Source organism: Leptonychotes weddellii, chromosome 11, assembly GCF_054177405.1.
Source record: "Leptonychotes weddellii isolate Sample4059 chromosome 11, ASM5417740v2, whole genome shotgun sequence".
NCBI classification, from domain to species: domain Eukaryota; kingdom Metazoa; phylum Chordata; class Mammalia; order Carnivora; family Phocidae; genus Leptonychotes; species Leptonychotes weddellii.
In genome coordinates this window covers 88,203,472-88,219,669 of record NC_138379.1, presented here as the reverse complement: position 1 = coordinate 88,219,669, position 16,198 = coordinate 88,203,472, and the positions used below count along the sequence as shown (strand labels likewise).

Below are 16,198 nucleotides of genomic sequence, written 5' to 3'. Positions count from 1 at the left end.
GTTCAGAGAGTTGTTGCTATTCCTTTCTTCGATCTCCTGTTGAGTTTGTAGGTGTTCAGAATGGTTTGATCCCTCTCCAGCTGAATTCCTGAGAGTAGACGAAATCCAGGTCTCCTACTCCTCTGCCATCTTGCTCCGCCCCCTCGCCATCCTTTGTTCTTAAGTGTGCCTTATCCACTAGACCACGAGACTTGGAGGACAGGGACTGAGCTCTGGTCATCTTGACACCCTCAGACATAGCAGACAAAGGACACTTGAGAAATGTGTGTCAAATGAATGAATATCGTGCCCACCAGATATGATGGCATTATCCAGACTTGCCATCGTTCTCTTTCAGTGCCTCATAGGCAACAGGTACTATAACCATATTCTGAACTCATGGGAGACCAGATCATAAAAACCTGGGCTATACTAGTTTTATGGCCTTCATATCATCAGGAAGGGGGAAACTTACCTATTGAGTGCACTAAATGTGGACAGTTCCTGGTGAGATCTCAGTAAATGTTCATCTCATGAGTGAATAATCTATGCACCAGTTTGGAGAGATAGGTGGTAGTAATATCATTTTACAGATGACAAACATCCACAAATAAGATAGTAAGGGATGGAGCTGGTTTTGAACTCAGATCTTTCTGGCCCTAAAGCCTGTATGCTTCCTCTAAGCCTAAAGAAAAAGAAGGCAGCCCTTGCTGCCAGTCCCCTGTCCTTGAAGGCAGGAGGTGACCCGTAAGTGGGATGAACTGGGGTGAGTCATTCAATCTAATAGTAACAATGAGCCGGCACTTGTCAAGTACCTACAGTGTGCTTGGGACTTCACAGCTCACCTAATCCCTCAGTGACCATGAAGCAGGCACAATTAGTATACCCACTGTTCAGATGGGAACACCGAGGTCCAGAGAAGTTAAATAACTTTTTCTAGCAAATAAATGGTTTGTGACCCAGGACACATTAGTATCTAAAGTGTATGTGGCTACTGGTCCCTCTCCCAACCCCACCCCTCTGTTATTATTTATAATTGCTCTATTTAGAATTACCTTATCATTTGCTTGATCGGTCCCTCCCTCCCTTCCCTTCCACTCCTCTATAAAACATAAACTTAGTGATGGCAGGGATCTGCTCTGTCGTATTCACTGATGTGGCATTCCTAGATCAATGCTCGGCTCACAGTAGGTGCTCAGGACAGATTTATTTATTTATTATTATTTTAAATATTTTATTTATTTATTTGACAGACGACACAGTGAGAGAGGGAACACAAGCAGGGGGAGTGGGAGAGGGAGAAGCAGGCTTCCCGCTGAGCAGGGAGCCCGATGCGGGGCTCAATCCCAAGACCCTGGAATCATGACCTGAGACGAAGCCAGACGCTTAACGACTGAGCCACCCAGGTGCCCCAGTGCTCAGGACAGATTTAAATGAAAATGATGGAGTTGGTATTTGAAAACAAGTCTAGGTTGCCTTAACCAGTTTGCTTCTCTGCAAAAGGGAGGTAACGACACCCACTTTTCCTGGCACTGGTAGTGTTCATAAATGCCCTAGTACCTTGCCTGCCACACTGACATCACCGTCCAGTGGAGGCTAATGTGATTGTCCCTCTTCCTTGGACATGTGCTCCACTTGGCAGTGAAGACTTGAGGCAAAGCAAGACTGGCCCTGACTGAGTCGGCCTTAAATAGGTCATTCTGAAAGGAATTTTCATAAGAAATGAAAACTGTTTTATGAACTTATTAGAGTTCAAGCCAACTGTGAGGCCTGATCCTAGGTCTGGGTTTCAGGGACTTGCCTGTTGTTGGTTTAGCACATAGTGTGAGTGTGCATATGGGCCCAGGAGAGAGCTACAGCCAAGAGGCCACATCTCCCACCTCCTCCATGACCAGATGGAGCAGCCTTACCTGGAGCTCACCCAGCCTGCTCTTCCCCAGCCCACAGGCATGGTTTGTCCCCAATAGCCAGACTTTGTATGTCAGATTCCAAAGTTATCAGGATTAAGAGTCCTGTTTGGGTCCGTAAGTCACCAACTTAACCCATTTAAAAGAGAAAACATTGTTTGCCAACATCCCTTCTCTGCCCTGCACTTGACTGATCTTAACTGAATTATCTGATTTAGGAATGAATTATCTCTGCTAACTTTGACTTTGAAAGAGCTACCTCTCTGGAAATTGAACCCTCTAGAAGGTGTTTCAACTCTTTGAGGCCACAGGAGAGCTTTTACCGTTCAGTAGCTATCCTGTTCATCCAGATGATGCCAGACCACCCACACTCTCAGAGTGGGAGCTCTCAGAGTAAGGGAGACAAGACTGTGCACACACTGTCCAGTTATGAGTTTGGGCAGTTAAGACATGAGACTGTGTCTTAGGACATAGCTTCTTTTCTGGAGGAGCACCAACCTAGCTGTTGGGTCAGTTTAAGAACAACCAAGCCAACAAACAAGACAGTGTAAGTGTGGGTACCACAAATCCATAGACATGAGAGAACAGGGATGTCTCTGTGAACTGGAATGACTGAGGGAGGTTTCATGGAGGGGACAGATCTCAGGAAAAGCATTGGAGGCTGAGGATTTTGGATAAATAAAGAAGAGTGAGGACAGTTCAGATGGGAAGATTGGCATAGGGAAAGACTCCAAGATTGAAGAGTGGGGTGGAGGAGGAGGAGGGGAACAGAACTTGTGATTAGGGAGAGAGGAGAGACTTGGCCAAGTCTCCTGTGGAACAGTGGTGAGAAATCAGATGGGGAAAGGACACAGCTGTTTGGCATATGACTCAATAACATTTACTTAACCTAGTTTGTTGCCCCTTGAAGGAGAGATGGAATGTTCTTAGTTATTCAGGTCACAAGTGAGAGATTTTGAAACCACACTTAGGTTCAGGGAAGGAAGCACATTCTCCTTTGCTGGGCATGCTTTTGCCTGCCCCTTAAATATTGGTGTCCCCCAGGAATCAATCCTTCCTTGACTTCTCCTGCTTCTGAACATCCTCCCAAGGCAGTTGCCTTTACTCTCCTGCCTTCAACCACCCATATACACTGCATCTCCCAAGTCTCTACCTGCCCATGGTCTTTCTCCTGGGCTCCAGCCCCAAAACCTGTCTGTTTGCTAATCATCTCAGCATCTCTAGAATTGAACATTATTTAATTTGTTAAAAGGAGGACTTCCTGCCAAGACCTCCTTTTCTCCCATATTCCCTACCTCTCTTAAAGGCCCCTCCTTCCCTTCCTTCCTATCTCCCTTCCTTATTCCCTATATAAAGCATTAATTGAATACTTGTGATATGCTAGATACCATATGAAATGTCCTCTTGCTTGTGAGGGTCATGGTATAGTGGAACAGGTAGATGAGTCCAATAACTCGTTTTCATTCACTTAACTATAGAAAACTACTTATGGGACGTCTGGGTGGCTCAGTCAGTTGAGTGTCTGACTCTTGACCTCAGCTCAGATCTTGATCTCATGGTCGTGAGTTCAGTCCCCATGTTGGGCTGTATGTCCAGTGTAGCGACTACTTAAAAACAAAACAAAACCAAAACTGCTTATAAAACGTCGGAATAAATAGAGGTAGGCAAATAGTTCTTGAGGAATCTGTAAAACTTTACCCAGGATGGTAAGCTCAAGAAAGGCCTCTTTGATTAAATGAAATATGAGTTGAGTCTTAAATCTTAAATCTTGAGAAATTAATTAGACAAAGAGGAGAAGACAGGAGAAATAGTATATGATAGAACACAAAGGAGAGTGAGCAAGAAATATTTTGAAAAGGGTGTCCATAATAGTAAAAGTAATAGCAAACATTTGTTAAACCCTCACTATGTACCAGTTACCCTCCTAAGCACCTTGCATGTTTTTGTTGTTGTTGTTGTTTTTTATGTGATCCTCATTATAATCTCAGAAATAAGTTGTGGTAGCTTGCCCATTTTGTAGTTGATGAAATTGCTGTCCAGATGAACAAACTTGTCCTTGAACTTTTGTGAAGAAGTAGTTGGGCTGGAAACCTAAGCTTCTCTGACTCAAGAGCCTGGTAAATGGGGTGTTGCAGGGGGGGCCAGTGTGCAGAAGCAAGATTCTAAAGGGCTCTGCATGCCTCAGGAAGTGGTTTGGGTTTTATCTCAAGAGAAATGAGGAGCTGTTCCAGGCTTCTAATCTGAAAAGTTACCTGAAGCAGATCTTCATTTAGTATAGTCACTTTTGGAGAAGAGTCAAAGATGAATTTGGGAGCAGGGGCAAGACTAGAAGCAGATGGATCCAACAGAGGCTATTGCCATAGCCCAGGTAAGCTTCATGAGGCCCAAGAGAAAGGAGCAAAATAGACAGATCTTGTCAAAATTTGGATGTAAGGGGAGAGGGTAGGTTAAGAACCAATGCTTAGGATTTGAAAAATAATTTACTTTTTCAAAAATAGCCATCATTTGATAATTCAGTCAACAAACATTCTTGAGCCTCTGCCTTATACCATGCACCATTCTAGGTCCTGGGGATAAAATTGGTCCACAAGACATAGCCCCTGGTTTAAAGGAGCCCACACTGTCAAGATGGAGATAAATGGGAATCATCACAGATAATAACTGTGAGAGATAGACACAAGCATATCACAATGAGCTTGGGGAGGGCGAACCACAGGTGGGCTTCCCAGAAGAGGGGCAGCCTCCCCAATCTTTATCTTGACCTGTAGATTCACATTTCCAGCTATCAACTGGTCATCTATGCTGGTTGTCCCTCAGGTATTTTTGACATTCGAACTCATACTCTGACGTCCAACGTATAATCCTCTTCTTATGCACAATGTTTCATGTCCTAACCCATGTCTTTATTCAATAAATATATTCTTTGAGTGCACATGAAGTGCCAGATATTGTATCAGGCATGATGCTTGGAGCCTTGCTAAAGCATGTTAATATTTTCACTGTTGTGCAGAAGCTTTTTATTTTGGTGTAGTCCCAGTAGTTTAATTTTGCTTTTGTCTCCCTTGCCTCGGTAGACACATCTAGAAAAATGTTGCTATGGCTGATGTCGGAGAAATTACTGCCTGTGTTCTCTTCTAGCAGTTTTGGTTTCAGATCTCATACTTAGGTCTTCAATCCATTCTGAGTTTATTTTTGTGTATGGTGTTAGAAAGTGGTCCAGTTTCACTCTTTTTGCGTGTAGCTGTCCCATTTTCCCAGCACGATTTGTTGAAGGGATTGTCTTTTCACTATTGCATTTTCTTGCCCCCTTTGTCATAGATTAATTGACCATATAATCATGGGCTTATTTCTGGGGTATCTATTCTGTTCTAGTGACCCATGTATCTATTTTTGTGCCAGTACCATACTGTTCTGATTACTACAGCTTTGTAGTATATCTTTTTTTTAATGTCTCTTTTTATTTTGTTATGTTATGTTAATCACCATACATTACATCATTAGTTTTTGATGTAGTGTTCCATAATTCATTGTTTGCGTATAACACCCAGTCTTGAAGTCAGGTATTATCATACTTCCAGCATCGGTTTACATGAGAAACAGAGGCCGCAGGCATCTAAATGACATAGTCAGAGATAGCATTGCAAGACTTAACCCAAATAAGTTTAAAGAACACCAGCTCTCATATTTTTGCATTCTGCAGCTCTTGACAAAACTCTTACCCTCCCTGGGAGAAAATGGATGAACAGGACTGTAAGGCAGATTTTACCTTGTAGGAACACAGAAACACCCCTCCCATGCTGCCATGGCCAAGACCACTGTGAGGCCAGAGCGGCATTGTTTATCCCCTCAAGGTCTAAGTCTAAATGGAGGAAGTAGGCAGGGGGTGTCTGGTAAGCCCCATGCTGCTGGCGCCATTCACTTTGGCTGGACTGCATATGATGGGAACAGCTTGTAATGTTCTTGTGATAAAGACTGAGAGATTTAACGGGATGTTTCTACTGAGCACAGCTTGGAACGTTTCACACAGTTCTGCCATCCTCCAGGGGGGCTCGATCTTTGTGGAAAGGCACAACTCTCAGCAGAAGCTTTGAGAGTAACCAAAGAGGGAAAAATTAGTGGTAAAGAAGATTCTGCAGACAACAGGAAGGCCCAGAGAGAGGTGTCTCCCATAGAACCTACCACTGGCCTCGTACCTGCCGTGCTCCCTGTAAATGCTCACTGAATGAACAGAGAGGGTGGGGCTGACAGCAAGGTTGTTGGAAGCTCCGGGGTAGAGAGAGGCTGCGACACCCATTAGCTTTTCAGGAAGGTGGTTTCAATTGCACACCCCTTTATTTGGCTCACGGGTATTTTAAATGCCTGAAGATACTAGGGAAGGAGAAAGAACAGAGCCTGACATGTCATAATTGGCCCCATTAGATTCTGAGATCAATGCGCTGGGGAGCTTCTGCCAAATTTGCACTCCCTGTGGTGCAGGGAGAGAGCCAAGCAGCTGCAGGCTTCCGGGAGAGTTCCTGCCATTGATCGAGACTTCAGAGCTCAGGTTCCCAGTGTCGTGGTGCAGGAGAGGGGTTGACAGAAGGGCAGTTTCCAAACCTAAGATCCCATACAGCTCTGCCCCAAACCCAAGACCCCAAACCCAACCCAGCTGCCCACAATGTAGAGTAGACCTTGGGAAGCAGTACCCTGAAAGTCCTGCCCATTGTGAGAAAAGAAACCTGTCTCTGCATCCACTGAGAGACGCGATCTCTAACAGACTCATTTAACCATTGAATGAAACCCAACTGGAAACGTTTATTGAGTTTCCAACACTGAAACATTTTTATATCTCTCTTTTCATTTAATATTTCTCATTCTTCGGCTGAGTCTGTAGCCAAAAGTCAATGCACAAACTTGCCCCAAGAAAGTGAATCCTTGACTTGAACGCCCATTCTGAAAAGAGAAAGCACTTTTCTCTCATGCGCAATCTTGTTCTCACAAGTTAGATAATTTAGATAAATCTCCGGGGTTTGGAAGAATTTGGAAAAGTGCAGGGTCGCTGAACAAACTCAACCGTTTAACCTAGAAAACTGTGTCCAATTCTCACTGCAAGTGCAGTCGGAAAATGGGAGCTTCACTTGCAGATGAAAAGGTCCTGGGGTCGTGGGGCCCGAGCCAAGCCACCCTTGTGGGGTGGTGGTTAGAACAGACTCTGGGGCATGAGCAGGGCCCAGAAAACAACATCTCAGTTGGATAGAATATGAGTGCTGACAGGAAGGTCATCGTGAAAGTTTACAAGTGAAACGGATGGGCAAAGACCAAACCACCTCAGTCTCATGAACATTTCTGAGACCACCGGTCATTTCGCTGCCCCAAGGGGGAGCCCCATGTCTAGGGGTTGTCTCGGTAGGGGGTCTCCTTACAATGGGGTCACCTTGTGGCCACTGGGTTGAAGTACATGGCCTGCCATTTCCTCCTGGCCCATCTCATGGGACCTCCCCTGTACCCTACGCCACCTTCTTCCAAGTGGTCCTTTAGCCTCTGCTGGTCAACAAGAGAGGGCAGAGGTGGAGAGGGTCAGGGCATCACCTGTGCTCAGGAGGGACATAAGCCATGAGGGCACAGTGATCCAGGCTCACACACAGGTGGGGTTCAGCAGAACCTTTTCCTGCTTTTTCGCTCTGTAAGTGATTTTGACTTACCTCTTTTTAGTTTGACTGCTGTTACTTAACTTTATACCACATTTGCTCTTGTTGAAGTGAGATAGAATTTTAATTCCTAAGATGGTGTTCTAGAATATAGGATACATTCATAATATATTTATAAGAATATTGATGTACTTCTTATGAACATAGTATTTCCACATCAGTGGACTCTACAGAATTAGATAGTAGAAGTGTTATATTTTGATTGAAAAAAGAGATCCACTATTGCTCAAACCACCCTGGAAGTTTGACATGACTGCATGGAGACTTAAAACAGTGAAGACCACTTCCATATGTGAGGAGCTGCTATTAGAAATCTGTCAAAGTAATGTAATATTTACCTCAATAAATTTTTATTAGTTTTTAAAATAACACACATATACACCAAAAAAAACTAAACAAAATTTCCCAAGTTAAACTCAGTAAAGTTTTATGAGGTTAGCCTTAACTTCACGGATCACTTTAGGGGAGTTGACATTTTGCAACCATTTGTTTCTCATTTAGTGATCTCTTTCTCACGTTATTTCATTTCAGGATATTCTTTGTGTTTAAACATTTTTAAATTTTTTGCAGTCAAGAGCTAATTTTCCCTTATGGCAAAAAAAAAAAAAGGAAAGAAAGAAAAAGAAAGTTTTCACTCAGTGTTTCTAGTTGTTTTGCGTCATCCAGGTTTTGGGGATACAAAGTGTAATTTTTTGCAGTCAAGAACTAACTTTCGCTTAAGGCAAAAAAAAAAAAAAGGGAAAGAAAGAAAGAAAAAGAGTTTTCACTCGGTGTTTCTAATTGTTTTGCGTCATCCAGGTTTTGGGTATACAAAGTGTAACATTTTACCAGAAACAGAAGTTTGCTATTTGATTTTTTTTAAGCTCTGTCCATTTAATACTTTAGTAAATAAAAAAAGAATTAAAGCCACAAAAGTATTTAAAGGAAGAAGGTGAGAAGTTTGGCAGAGACAGCAAGTCATGGGAGCATCACCAGCCGAGCACACGTGGTCACTACAAACCATCCGGCATTATTGGAGCCTCCAGTACGAGGAGGAGAGACAGAGCTGGAGGGCACGTTGTTGTAGGGTGTGCGCACTGAATCTGAGTCTCTGGCTGACTGGGTTCTACTTAAGGGACCGAAGAAGGTGTGTGTCTCAGATCATTCTGTCTAGAGAGGGGCGTGCTGGGAGGGCCCGGCCTTGGGGTCAGGTGGTGCTGTAACCCAGACAAGAGAAACTGTCTTTAACTAGGGCATGAATACACAAGGAAGGACCGAAGAGGGACAGGATCCAGAAACCTTAGCAGGGGCAGAAGAAAGGGCAGGTGCCAGAAACACTGAATTAGGTAAACTCAGTGGATTTGGTGAGGAGTCAAGATCGTTCTCTCACTTCTGCAAGGAATTGAACTGAACGCACGAGGTGCCCCAGAAATGGGGAGTTCTGAGAGTGAGGGGAGAGCTTCGAGAAGGGAATGGGTGGGTGATGTTCTGGATGTGTCTGACATAATGAGAGGTAAATTGGGGCATGTTCAGTTGACCTTGCACACCTCTGGATTTTGCTCAGGCTCCACACCTCAGTGTGAATTCTGTGCCCAGGGATGGAAGAACTGCTTTACGTCTCCTGCTTGTGACTTGGGTCTGGCCTCTCCACTCGGAATATTTCTTTCTTTAGGGAATCAGTTTGGTGGCTGCAGTTTGTGATATGTCTTTCCCGGGATTGGTGATTTGTTGCAATGACCTCTTCCTTGCTTTGAGGTTCTCTTTGGGCCCAGGTGGAAATCCATGTGCACAGACTGAGAGGTGTCAGTCCCAAGAGGATGCCCAGGTAGTTTCTGAGCTGCTTCTTGAAAGGGGAATTCAGGAAAGAAGAGAATGGTTCAGGCTGTTGTGCTGGGAAATGTGGGCTTCCTTGGTTATTCCCAGGAAAGTCATGCCATTGTCTTTTCAGTAAATATCGATCAAGTGCCTCCTAGGCAGCAGGAACTGGGAATTCAGCCCTGGGTGACACATGCATAGCTCCTGCCTCCCATAATCTCACCAATTAGTAGGAATAAGAGACAAACAGGCTGATTTAGAAGAATAAGTTCTTCTCCCCTTTCTCTGCCTTTTCTGATTTGCTCTAAACAGGATCTGATAAATCGCATACCAAGTGCCTTCCTTGTGTATAGATTCAGCAAGAAAGGTGCTGGGCCTGAGAATTTAATGTGACCCAGGATTTAAAAACAAACCTCAGTTTTGGATTTTCTATTTCTTCTCAGTGTTTCTGTAGCCAAATGTGGTTGATTGGGGTAGGGAGTACCATTGCTGGGCTGGTAGGCCCATTTGAGGTTGAGGTTTGAAGTAGATGGTTTACAAAAGGAGTGGACCTCTGTGACTTCCCCTTAGAATGCTCTCTCCAAGGTGGGCTGGGTGGGGAGGAGTGTTTCCAGGTGCTGTTCTTCTCCTTCCTAGACTATGCTCTCAAAGTTACTGAGCATGTCAGTATGTGTGCGTGTGTGGCTGGTGCTGTGTGTACATATTCTCTCTGGAGAAACCCACGGAAACCCAGAATACTGCAGGGAGAGGTAGTGGAGAGGCCTCCGAGGGGTCTTCCCATGGAGGACCCTCTGCTGAAGCACACATTCCCCAGCTCCATCCCCCCACCCCAGTGTGCCTGGGCTCTCCGGAGGAATAGCTCAGACCATGAGACACATTGCTGACGATTTTGTCCTGTGGATTGCCCCAGGGGTAAGGGAAAGGGCAGATTCTCCTTTCCGAGCAGAGCTTAACTGAATACTTTCAGGGAAAAAAGAAACAGTGTGGCATCAGGCAAGCTTCTTGGACACATCTGTCAGCACCCCGGAGAGCCACATCTAAAGTGTCTTCTAAGACAAAGCAGCACTCACTTCTTTGCCCTCCTGAAACGCAGGGCAAACCACTTGCTGTTCGGGTGACAATTTTCTGCTCCAGAGGATCCTCCACCCCAAATAATTATCACCAACAAAAATCTCATTTTAAGGGGAAGTAAGGGAGGAGGAGCAAAAGGGAAATTTGGTCCTAATCAAAGAGAAAGATGGGGGGGACACTTCCAATGCAGGAATGTAGGAATTTTAGAGACAGTGCTGAGCTAACATATATGGACACGTGCCTGGGAACTTGCTGCTTCCCCCTGGAAGGCTGGGTGGGGCTGTGCTGCCTTGGGGGGCTGCCGGGATCTCTGAGACAGAGCACCCACTCGAGAAGCTAGCGCCCAGCCATGTGACCTTAGGCAAGCTATTCAACCTCACTGTGCCTCAGTTGTCCCACTTGTCAAATGGGAAGAATAAAATTACCTATTGCAGAGAGGGATGTTTTGTATGTTTTTTTTATTCAAGTATAATTAACATAGTGTTATATTAGTTTCAGGTGAATAATATAATGGTTCAAAACCCCATACATTTCTCTGTTCTCACGGAGATAAATGTGCCCTTGAAATGAGTTAACGTTGTAAAGTGCTTAAAATCAACAGTGCCTGGCACCACAGTGCTAAGGGAGCGTTTGTTCGACAACAGCAGGCTGAAGTCCCTCCCAAGCAGAGCCGTGCTGCCGGAGAGGGTCAGCTGAGTTGGGTGTCCAGCAGCCCCAGACCTGCCGGTGGCCAGACCCTCAGGTGGCTTGTGCCTGGGAGGAGGACGGCCATGTCAGCGTCAAAGGTCCGCATGCTCTTCCTGCAGAGCGTGATTCAGGAAAGGAGGGTGAGGAGTGAGAGGCTTGTCACCCATTTTGCAAGACTGAGGTTGGAAGATGGGAAACAGCCCCAGGCTGGGACATTCCTCCCATTCCCAGATCATTTCCTGGCCCAGGAGTCTTCCTAGAGTGAGCTTGAGCCACCGTTTCTCCTTCCAGAGGAGAGAGGTTTCTTGTCTTTCAGCCCCATAAATATTCCTCTGGTTTTACAGCCGCTCTCCTTGCCACCCAGAGAGGTGCCAGTGAAGACCTGCGGAGTAACTGGTTCCCGCTAGAAGGTTCCTCATGCCTTGCTTTGTTATATTGCTCTGGCATAGAAGCTGTTGCTCAGATAAAATAACTACGGGTCCAGCGTCTTACTTCCTCTTTCCAGCTATTCTTCAGAGCCCTGTCTTGTGCCGGCAGCCTTCTCCATTCCTTGAGCAAGGAGGGCCAACACAAGGTACTCTTGCAACAGCCCCTCCTTCCGGCCTCCCCAGCAACATGGCTTATGCACACTGGTGCTCTGCCTCCCTGCGCTCGGCCAGTGGCCTCAGTGGTCTCATCCAGCCGCAGCCTGCTGGTTGTTCACTGTCCTGCTCTCCTTCAGTACTTTTCTCTCCTTCTCCACCTGATCGTCATGTCCTGTACCTACTTGTGGTTTACCTGTTTAGAATCTAGCAGTGACCATCATCGAGGTCCCCTGAAACCTTTAAAGGGCTAGTCCCACAACAGGTATCTTTTAACAAAAATAGCTCTTATTCCCAGCCCAGACATGTGGCAGAGAGGAGGCGATCTACATAACGCTGGTCAAGTGATGGATGGGATCACAGCCACTCATTTTCACATGCTTATGGAAGAGTGGGATGATTTTGGTCCCCAGACTCCATCTGTTCTAGAAGTTAAAAATAAAATGAGAATTCAATTAAAACTATGCACACAATCCATCCAAAGTTGTGCCAGATTTTCTGATAATACCCTACTTTACAGCCTATGAGAAACTGAAGTATGTGTGTGCCATTAAAGAAAACACCTAAGAATGTCAAATTGCTTTAATTAAATGATAGATACATCAAGGTATATGCAGACTAGCAAAGGTTTTTTTAAAAAAGGAGCATATCTTGCCTTTAAGCTTCTTGCTCCTATTTTTCTGCAGAGGGAAGATCTGCAAAAGATGGAAGGAACTTAGCCACTTAGTCCATTTGTTTCCTTTGAGGATGGGCAAGGCCAGGGAAAGGGGGCTCAGCAGTCATTTAGCTTCTATCTGTGGTGCTCATCCTGGAGTTCAGTTAACCAGGGCCATGGGGAAGCTCATTCCACAGTTCTTGTCTGGAATGAAACCTCCAAGGGGTGTACCCTAAAGCTCGGTGGTCCCCTTCTAATCCCAGTTTTGCTGAGGATTCAGAAGAAACATTTTCCTTACTAGATGGATGGTTTTCACATACCTCCCCTGAATGGTTCTTAGTTTTGACTAAAGCAGTCCATTACATTAGCTGATGCATTAATCCCATTACTGTGTCACTTCTCATTTGTAAGATCCAGATTCTGAGAACTGATGATATAAACAGGGTGATGTTAGCTTCTAATGGCAGGGCTCATCTCTTTTCAGTTAATGTGCCTGGAACAGAAGTATTGCAAACAAACCCCACCCTTGCAAGTTCTCAGAAAGGTAGGTATCCACCCGAGAGTGCTGGGGGAGATGGAAGGAGGAGAATATTGAAGACGAGGTCCAAATATCCCCAGAGAGATTATCAGACGACCTCTGGATGTGCTTCCAATCCTGAGGCTCTAAGTAATCCTCTGTCATTCTTTCAAGTACTTAACAGATTGGTGGTCGCCAGAGGCAGGTAGGGGCAGGTGAAATGGGTGAAGATGACCAAAAAGTATAAACTTCCAGTTTCAAGATAAAGAAGTCCTGGGGGTTAACATACAGCATGGTGACTAGAGTTAACAATATGGGGGCGCCTGGGTGGCTCAGTCAGTTAAGCATCGGACTCTTGGTTTCAGCTCAGGTCACGATCTCATGGGTTGTGGGACTGAGCCCCGCATCAGGTTCCTCGCTCAGTGGGGAGTCTGCTTGAAAGATTCTCTCCCTCTGCTCGTACCCCCTATGCACACTCTCTCTCTCTAAAAATAAGTAAATAAATCTTTTTTTTTTTTTTAAAGACTGTATTACATGTCTATTTTGAAGTTGCTAACAGAGGAGATCTTAAAAGTTCTCATCCACAAGAAAAAAAAAATTGTAACTCTGTGTGGCGATGGATGCCAGCTAGACTTCCTATGTTGATCATATTGAATATATGCAATATATACTGAATATTTCTAACATACCAGATGCTTATGTTGTACATTTTAAACTAGTACAATGTCATACATCAATTATATCTCAGGAGAACTGGGAGAAAAAATGACAGGAGCAGAAACTGCTTCCTGTTCCCCCTTCAGAATAGTCCTTCTCTCTTTGCTCCTCTCAGTAATAGAAACTCCAGTGTTTCCGGGGGCAGTGGCTATTCAGCTTAGAGACTGCGCGTGCCGGCCCCCTTTGTAGTTAGGGGTGACGCCAGAGTAAGTTCAGGCCAATAGGATATGAGAGAAAGCCATTCTTGCAATTTCGGGTTGTACCCTTCTAGTTAGCTATTATTACCTCTAGTTCTAGCACTCTGTGAGATGACCTTTCACTGCTCCCTGACCCCCAGGCCAAGTGCATCTGCGCATAATGTCTTATCACTTATCTCACTCTGTGCTAAGAAACTTCTTTATCTTCCAGGCTCTCTGTGGAGCTCATGAGTTCTTAGTCACATTTGCCTCCCCAGCACTGAGTGGCAGCTGCTGTTCCTGCCACATTAGAGACTTCCCATCAATGTTTGCTAAATAAATGATACCCAGTACTACATCAGGTCTTCATGCTGATAAGGGGTCGATTTACAAGATGTTGCAAGGATCACAGAAAGCATCTCATTTGTTTTTGCTAGTAACTCAAAATAGTTGATAGCAATCGATTGTATTTCAAGAATTGACCCCTCTTCTTATCCCACCCACCGTATATGCATTAGAGAATGCACCCAAGCCTCATGTTGCCACTGTCTATAAAATGTCCAAATATCTAGCCAACAATGACCTTTTATTTTCAGGAAATATTTTTTAATGCATTATTGCATTATTGGCTGTTGGTTAAATGTCAGTTTCAGTTAACTTGGTAGCTACTTTCCAGGAAAATCAGCTTTAAAAAGAGGCTGATCAAGTATGTTTCTCTAAATAAAGTTGGTTTGTTGGTGACCAGAGGAGGGACCTTGCCTTGTGGCAGACAATAAAGTAACATTGCCTTGTGTCAAGATAATCAGGTAACATTTTGGAGGAAAAAAGCCACAATAGCTCTGTGGTAAATATGTTTATAGTTTGGTTGAACATTCACTTGGATGTAATAAATACAAAAGAGAAATTTCTTGCCTTCTCTGTTTTCTTCCAGTTGGTATTATTTTCTAAAAAGTCCTGTATCTTCCAAGGGGAGGTCATCTGCTGGTACAAGCCGGATTGTGCCATCTGAGGTAAATTAAGTGACTGGCATCCATCTTTCACACCTTAATAAAAAACAGGCCAAAGTTGATTCAAGTCAGAGAGAAAAGCAAAGTCCCTACTCTCTCTTATTCCGTAGCACCGAAGCGCACATTCTTTAGACATAGAACTTTTAATCAATCCTGACAGAATGAACACTTCACGCTGTGAAGCAACTCTAAGTATGGACGTTAAACTGGCCACCATTATTTGTCAACAAAGCAAACTAGAATACTCAACACCCAACACAGAATCTTCAACACAGAAGGTGATAAATCTGCATGCACCCATGAATAGCTATGGTTTTAGGGCTGTAAGTATCCATCTTGTAGATGGAGACACCGCAGCATAGAGACAACACCACCCAGCAACCGAGAGCGTCAGAACTTGAACCCAAGGCCTCTGAGCCCAGGCGGTTCCCACCCCATAACACTCATTAGTAAGTACCAGAGACTGTTTCTTGAAACCAGCAGCATCGAAGTAATAACAAGAAACCAGCCCAATGCCTCAGAAGATGAAAACCATCATGGAAGCCAGTCACCTGATTTGTTTCACTTACAGATACCTCACCAGAGTGGTGGCCAACTGGAATAACACACGTTTTGTGTTTAACGGGAATAAATAGTGCAAGCCAACCAGAGGGGTCTGTTTAGCTGAGTTCAGTTTCTCTTTGCTTTTTAATAGAATGCTGTAAATTCCAGATGTTTGTGTATAAGTAAAACAATCATATAGTGTCTCATGAAATTTTACTTTCACAATTAATTCGAATGCCCTAGGGGAAAAAGTAGTCATAGGGATTGAAATCTGCCCAGAGATGACAAACTGAGTGTAGCGGGAGGTTTCCCAGGATCCAGGTCTCAAGATGCTCACCGGGGCAGGGAGGAGGCAGCGCTGGCTGTCAGCTGCACAGATGGTGGCACACTGAGGTGACATGGGCTGGCCCAGGGACGGAGAAGTGGGTGTATCTGAGGCCAGACAGACAGATCCAAAGATATTAGAAATAGCATGTGGAGAGGGGGGTGGGGTGGGAGGGATGGGGTGGCTGGGTGATGGACACTGGGGAGGGTGTGTGCTCTGGTGAGCGCTGTGAATTGTGCAAGACTGTTGAATCTCAGATCTGTACCTCTGAAACAAATAATGCAATATATGTTAAAAAAAAAAAAAAAGAAGAAGAAGGTAGCGGGAGGGCAAGAATGAAGCGGGGCAAATCAGAGGGGTAGACGAACCATGAGAGACGATGGACTCTGAAAAACAAACAGGGTTCTGGAGGGGAGGAGGGTGGGAGGATGGGTTAGCCTGGTGGTGGGTATTGAGGAGGGCACATTCTGCATGGAGCACTGGGTGTTATGCACAAACAATGAATCATGGAACACTTCATCTAAAACTAATGATGTAATGTATGGGGATTAA

General features: G+C 44.7%; 1 long non-coding RNA gene across 2 annotated transcripts in view; it reads left to right on the top strand.

Annotated features, from left to right (window-relative positions):
* The window catches only part of LOC115943244 (uncharacterized), a 114,117-nt gene that overhangs the window by 8,281 nt on the left and 89,638 nt on the right, over positions 1-16,198 (top strand). Inside the window, exon 1 of one of the 2 annotated variants that reach the window (XR_014138942.1) lies at positions 12,843-12,905. The exons of the other annotated variant lie outside the window; for it this stretch is intronic. This is a non-coding gene — a long non-coding RNA (uncharacterized LOC115943244). Of the gene's footprint in view, positions 1-12,842; positions 12,906-16,198 lie in introns of those variants that run through there. 2 annotated transcript variants of the gene reach the window in all.